At 36.4% G+C, this 7652-nt stretch overlaps 1 protein-coding gene and 1 pseudogene across 1 annotated transcript in view; both read right to left on the reverse strand.

Moving 5' to 3' along the window:
* The window catches only part of SVEP1 (sushi, von Willebrand factor type A, EGF and pentraxin domain containing 1), a gene marked incomplete at its 5' end in the record, with an annotated part of 145705 nt that overhangs the window by 106884 nt on the left and 31169 nt on the right, over positions 1–7652 (reverse strand). The gene's annotated exons all lie outside the window — the stretch shown is intronic.
* On the reverse strand, positions 3241–3359 carry LOC112473141 (annotated as a pseudogene).

The raw sequence follows: 7652 nt of genomic DNA on the forward strand, positions 1-7652 counted from the left end.
AGCAATCTGCTGATCTCCCTGTGATTACTTAGCTCATTTGGCTGGAATACAAACGATTGGGACAAAACTGTGAATCTGAGCAACTGTGTGGTGCCATAGTAACAAATGGTACCATAGCTGCAGGATACCATATTACAAATGTAAACACCTGCTCAGAGTAGAAAGGAGATTACTTATGGATTAGGACAAGTCTATCAAAAAATAAAATAAACAAAAAAACAAAACCTTCAAAAGACAGTGTGCAAAAGAGGATTCATTAGCAAAGTAATTGTCATATGTTAAGAATTAAAATATGTGTATACACATATAGGTACCCATACATTCACACATAAACATCACCTGGCTGAGTACAGAATACTTAGGCAAAATCTTTTGCATCAAAAACTCTGTATTCTTCTAAGGTATTTACTGTCTGGATGAGAAATGTAAGATCATCCTAATTTTTATAATTAAAACTCTGCGGGCAAGCACTTTTAGGCGAGGCATCTCCAGATTTTAGAGTTATCTTTAACCTTATTTATTCTTTCTAAAATAGCTAATAACACAGAATCATTATAAAGAAGTAAATAAAATTTGCCATAAGCTAAACCACTCTGGTTTATTCTTCAAATGTTTGCTATTTAGGGTGATTCCAATTTTTTACAATTATAAACAACTTTTCTATAATCATCTGGTTCCCTTATATCTTTCATCTATTAAAAACATTTTAGGCAAAATAATGTTAACTTTTCAAACTCATTAGTCTATTGTCAAATTATTTTATATTCCCAGTATCAGAAATAAAAGTATATATTTTATTGTACACACATTAGCACTGATTATTAACAGTTTTTAAAATGACCAATTAATCATTATTTAAATGCAAAGTCCTGTGAATTTCAGTGCAACAGGGTTTTTTGATTTAAACCCAGGATGGATCTATCCTGAGATTCAGACATGGGTAGTCCCAACAGAAGTCTGCTTGCTTAAAAAGCTTGAGAAGCTTCCGGAAAAAAACTTCATCCATACTAGGGGTAATATTCAAACTGCTATAGCCTAGAATGGCATGATCATTAATCAATAAGAACAGATAAGAGCTGTGGCATTAAGCAGAGTACTACATGTCCAAATTTCTGCCAAACGTGACTTTTGTAGGTTCTTGACTGCAGGATAGGCCAGTGAACCTGGAAAAGTGGACAGGTCAGAAAAGGGGCATTCAAAGGACTTGCGGCCGCACCATTTACCAAGCAGTACGTAAGTACTTCAGCATTTTAACAACTGTTACAACTGTACTGATGCACATCTGCTGAGTATTAGCCTGTCCTAAGGAATGGGAGATATGGCACACATTGGACCTAATAACACTTGACCTTAGCAATCAGAAAGGAAGAAAGATTCCGAGTATAGTTTGGTGTTTGTTGTCAAATTTATTTCCCTTTGGGTTCTATAAAGAATGGTAAGTTATAAGTAGTCCCTCTGATATTTTCCTTTCCTCATCTCCTCTATGCCACTTCAATAAGACTTTAAGGTCTTTGGGGGTTTGGAAAAGCGGATTTTATCAGTGGTTGTTTTCCATGCCCATCGTTGCTATGCTAATTTAAAACATTATTTTATAACTTGATTGATTCTGTAATCTTCATACGCACAACCTCTTCTTCTAGTTTACTTCACATTCAGTATTTTCTGACCACAGATGCCAAACTAATAATCCTATAACAAGACCCTGATCATGCCACTTTCCTGCTCAAAAATCTTCAATGGCTTGCAGTTGGCAATTAACCAAAGGAATCAGCTAATTCCATCTCTAATGCCTGGAATTCAAGTCCCCGTACAATCCAATCCCCATGCCTTTTCTTTCTTGCCCTGAATTCCACTATGTTCATAGATTTAGCCTACTTTCTCTTTCACCCAAGATACTTTCAGTTCCCACCACAAATCTGTACTTTCTATTCTCTACAAAAGTACACTCCATTTCTGTCTAAATCCTATCTTACAAGCCCAGTTCAAATCCCATCACCTCCACAACTAAAAGTAAATATTTTCTGAACAGCTATAGCATTTTGTATAGCATGTATGTCACATCATTTTTATTTTCATTTAATATCAGTTCCTTAGAACTGGGTTAACCATAATTCTTGGTTCTTGACACACATTCTGACTTCTTTATCATAATTACCACTCTGTTTCATGATAAACTACTTTAAGGCAAGTACTGTACAGCAATCCTATCTTCCCAAGCTCCTAAAAGATATTCGATAAAATAGCCAACGAACATATTTAAATAATTTCCTCTTGTAGTTTCCATGAAACCTGATTCAGAATGATCCAGTCTATTTGGCATTCGTTCTAATGGTCTGTGTGGTCTGATCTACTGCACCTTGAAGTATTTCACTCTGCTAGTGATTTTCCTTCCCTAGTCCCATATTAAAATGTTTGAATTCTTTTCTGAATAATCTGCATGTGAATAAAATTGCAAGTATTTTACTTTGGCAATTGCAATGCTTTCAACACCATGTTACCATCTTTCTCCCATTTCATCCATTAAAGTAGGGCGTGGTGCAAAAAGATAGAGAATCCTCAGATGAGAACTATGCTAATTATCACTAGCTCTGACAGTGTCTGACCTTCTCTAAGTTATATAACCAACTGGAGAACTAGATTTTCCATCGCGACACCATGCGCAATCATATTTGTATCCAAGTAGTTGTAAAACTAAAATTTCATGACCCTCTGTACGGATGAAAAGAAATTACAGGTAAACGGATACTGGGAACACAGAGAGGAATAAAGTAGAGCACCGCCTATATTCTTATGGCCATTCTTGTCTGAAATAGATGATTAAAAAGGAACAAAATACCACATTATATGACAAGACGTGAGATGAACGTTATCATGACTTGAGGCAGGAGTGGGGTGGTCAGGTAAGCGTTTTTGATCAAAGTGTTTTCAGAGGTGAGACCAGAACCATGCGTAGAAGTGAGGGGACGTGTAGAAGCAGGGTTGTGGCATTGCAGACAGAGGGATCAACATGTGCGGACCAGAGGCAAGAGAGAGCATGCCTGGAAAAAATATGAGTTCGCTTTGGCTGGAATACAGAGGAGTGAGGCGAGAAGAGTGAGTGAGTGCCAGAACCATCAAGGCTGGATAGGCCATATTTATTGTTTTTACTATTTTTTAATTTTTTAGGCAAAGCAACCCTTGGTTGACCTCACAGACTGCAAGGACCTTGTCAGCTTACAATCTCTTATTTTTTACTTTTTATGCCTACAGCACCTGGTCTTCCTAGGTGGTCTCCCATCCAAGTACTAACCAGGCCTGACCCTGCTTAGCTTCTGAGATCAGACGGAATCGGGGTTGTTCAGGGTGGCATGGCTGTAGACTGGATAGGCCACATTTAAAAGCTAGTAAGTTTATCCCTAAAACAGTGAAAACAATGACAATGTTTTAAGTTAGGATGTATGTCAGGATTACTTTGGATGCCTTTTGGGGAATAATTTTGAAGGACAATAACATTTCATTCTCAAACACATGATAGGATTCACTCACTCCCATATATCTCTATAGATTAGGGTGGTTTAAGAACTTTGAGGTATGATTAATATTTTTACTTAATTGCTTTTAACTGTTTTTGCTTAATTGTTTTTCTCCATAATTCTTATAAACATCATCATGGTGCATAAAACATGGGATAAACTGAGATCAACATGCTTCCACAAAGGGTGTCCCTAATTAAGTGAACACATGAAGAACAGTATCACTGTTGGACTGATAGAATCAACATGGAAAAAAATCTTTCAATAGAGAACAACAGATGCACACAGAAGCAGAGTAATCTGTTTGCAGGCAAATGGAGTAAATATACGTTTCCTTAGTCCTCCTGCTAAGTACAACTAAAAACCCCGGGCATTATACATAAAATAAACATAAAATGACATGATGAGAAGACAGACCGGTGAGGGACCTCAAGATCCAAAAACTGATACGATGGTGACTTCCTTGGGTTTCCTTTTTCCTCACATACCCCAGACTTAGAGTTGATGAAGCTGACAAGCCCCGAAACACCATGGCAATGGACAAACAAACAAACCCAAACAACAAAATACTGCTCTCTCTAGACAAAGGATAAAGAAATGGGAAGTCTAGCAAGATAGAATATGTTTAGACAATAACCACTCAACTCCTCTACCCAAACACAGAGAAAAATCTGTGGCCCAACCCCAGCCATACCAGGCAGAGGCCGAGTGAAGTGTAGCTTTCCACTCTTGCAAAGCTCTAGTGAGCACCCCCAACACTGCTGCCAGATGTATCAGAGAAGGCCAAGTAGAGAGATGGGTCTTGCATGCCAATGGAGACCACAGGGTGAGGATTGTATCTCACTTCCACATTCACCCAGAAGTAACAAGGGGTCCTTCCCCTTCTCCACTGAAGCAGAGTTAGAGTAGAAAAGTCAGGACTTTTACCACCACCAAGCAGTAAAGAGGTTCCCTCCTTGTAGTGTCAGTGGAGGCCACGTGGGGAGCAATAACAAGGCGCTCCTAGCCCTCCCAGCCAGGATGCTGTCAGTGGAAGCTCAGCAAAGAGCCAGAACTTTCATCCGCATCCATCAGTAATGAGCATCCTCTTCGCACACATATGTATCAGTGTCAATGGGGGCAAAATAAGGAACCTGGATTCTACGTTCACCTGACAGGAACGAGGCAGTGCTCCTCATCCCTCTTCCTCTGCCAGAGGAATGTTTATACAATTTCTTGAAATGATAAAAGTATAGAAATGGAGAACAGATTAGTGGTTGCAAGAGCTTAAAGTCAATGTCATTATCCCCGGTGTGATGCTATACTACAGGTTTGCAAGAAGTTACCATTCGGAGAAACGATAAAAATGGCACAGGGGATCACTCTGTGCTATTCCTTAAAACTGCACATGACAACTACCTCAAAAAAAGTGTAATGAAAAATAAAAAAGCAACAGGCAGAGAAGCACAATTTCAAGATGTATCCAGAAATAATCAAGATAGAGAAACTGCACCTTGGGGACTAGGCTTATTTTATAATAGCCTCTGCTATACTGCACGTGGACTTGGAGTAAGTATGAACAAATTTTGAGTGAATGAGTAAATGAGTAAATAAATAAAGCAAGCTACATGTTTAGATACTGGAACACAGCATATGGAAACTCTGCTTGGTTCCCAACTTCCTGGGAATTTTCCACTCCTTTTTTGGAGAAGCAAAGGTGAACAAGTCTATTGACCCTGAGAAGCACTGGCTTAAAATCAAAGTAAGCCATCTGGAAGGCCGAATTCAATAATAGGAAGTGGCTAATCACACATGTATTTCTTTCATGTTATCTAGTTACTGAGATTTTTCAAAATTAGTCCTAAAACCATGGTGGGTGGGTGGTGTGTGTGTGTGTGTGTAAAGCCATTTGCATGTATTGATGACTGATGGTAATGAGTGTGGGGTAATGTTTTTATTCATATAACAGTACAAGACACTATTCAAGGATATTGTGGATTTTAACCACTTAAGCAATCATTTAACAAATATATAAAGCAAACCATTATTACTGTATGTAGCATATTAAGAGTTGGGAAATTTTCCATTAAAATTTGCAATTTATAAATTTTGTCAAAATATGGCAGCAGTTTTTTGAAAATAAGTCATGAACTATGAAATAAGTTCTAAGAAAAACATTCATTCATTCATTCATTCATTATATGTAAAATACAGGAAATACAACCATAAAAATTAATAAAGCAAGGTTACTGTTTTACCATCGACATTTTAAACAAAAAATTATTTTACTATTTGTATGTAATAGTATTATAGTTTAACTGAGAAAATTCAAAGAAATCAACTGAAAATGACTAGAATTAAAAGATTTGTAAGTGGCAAGATAAATATTTCAAAATCGATAAAGTTTTATGAAGAAGCATTATGTTTTAAAAATGTGACGGAATCCCATTTACAATAATAAGCAACTATATATTTGCTAAGAATAATTTAAAAGAGAATTGTGCAACCATCATGAAGAACTGTAAAATTTTATTGAAACTGATATATGAATGAGTAGTTCAATTTCTGCAGGAAGAATATACCTCTCTAGTCATTCTAATGCTAATGTATACTCTTTATCATATTCTGTTCCATGTATCAAGGTGTCTAAAAAGCAATGGTTAGGCATGAAAAAGTATCCCGGACCTCTAAACAACCACACCTCTCTTTAATTAAGGTACAATAAGCAGGTCCTCTAAGAAGCTTCAAGAAGTGGTTTCTCCAAGATTTTGATAAAAATATATCAATGAACATTGTAAAATAATTTTATCAAAACCTGTTGAATTGCTAAAAGTTTACTAAAATTTACTGTTTTGATTTTCCCAAACACGACTGTGTTAAACAAAATTCTTCCAAGTGAAATAGTAACAAGTAGCCTTTTTTTAAAATTTAATTTTATTATTAGTTCTAAGTATACAGTACATTGGTTCTTTGAATAAGTCCTAGTAACATCTCTTTGGAGGACTTTCCAGAAATTTGAGAAAGTGAATGATTGTAATGATTGGATAACAACTATTTGCAAGCCATAAGTTTCCAATTCTTCAGTTTCAATAATACTGAAAAAGGGCCTGAGGGAATCATCAGTTAATAGATCATTTATAAGATATTTTTGATGATAGCCAACTCATGATATTTTTGACATGAAACTCAGTAGGAACTCAAAGAATTTAGTGACATCAACTTAACACAACTATTTCAAGTCCCGTCTACATATTTGTACGAAGAAGCTACATAATTGTACGAAGAAGGCTTTCATCACTAAAACCTATAAAAGTGAAAAATAGAAATGAAATTGATGTTGTATGCTCTTTTATTCTAATAGTAACAGAAATACATGGATATATGAATTAATGATTCACCTCATTAAGTGGAAAACTGAACAAGCCAGCCTACTCTAGGCAGCAGTTGCTCATTCTCTACCTCAAGTTGATAGGGACCCATGTCAACACACTAGCAATGTTCTCTTATAAAATTCAAATAGGAATACATTGTACAAATTCCTTATCCCTTACAAATCCATTATTAGGCACTGCTGGGGATGTTTTTTGGGGAAAAAAAATCAGCTAAGCTTTTCTCAGAGAACAAGATTTCCAAATGTTTTGGTTTCCATTCAAGAATTTCTAGAGCTCTCTGTCCTCTCTCTTTCCAAAGAAATGATATAATTCTTAGATAGGAAAATGTGTATGTGCGTGCAGGGTAGGAGTGGGGATTTGTGTGCATATGTCACATGTATAATAAGATATCCCCACATAAATATTCCAGTGTTTCTATTTCTATAGTGTATCCTCCTTTTATGAAAAATAATGTAACGGGCTTTGGCTCATTATCTAGCCCTCAGCCTTGGCTCCCATCCAGCTATAATTTTCAATCCGATAATTATTCCAAACTCACTGAAATAAATCAGCCTCTGGAAAAGAGCAGTGTCCTCAAAATGCCTACTGTCTCTATATTCTGTCTCTCAAATCCCTTCAGGGAAAATTTCAGAACAGCTGCAACTGTTTCAATTTACAACAGGAGTTCACTGGATATTCACAACTGATTTAACGATCTAGCCATCTAAAAACGACTAATCTAGAAAATCAATTGTACACTGCATCTGATGTATTGTTGACAACGTTGAAC

This window comes from Pteropus alecto, unplaced genomic scaffold (genome assembly GCF_000325575.1).
Source record: "Pteropus alecto unplaced genomic scaffold, ASM32557v1 scaffold111, whole genome shotgun sequence".
Taxonomy (NCBI): domain Eukaryota; kingdom Metazoa; phylum Chordata; class Mammalia; order Chiroptera; family Pteropodidae; genus Pteropus; species Pteropus alecto.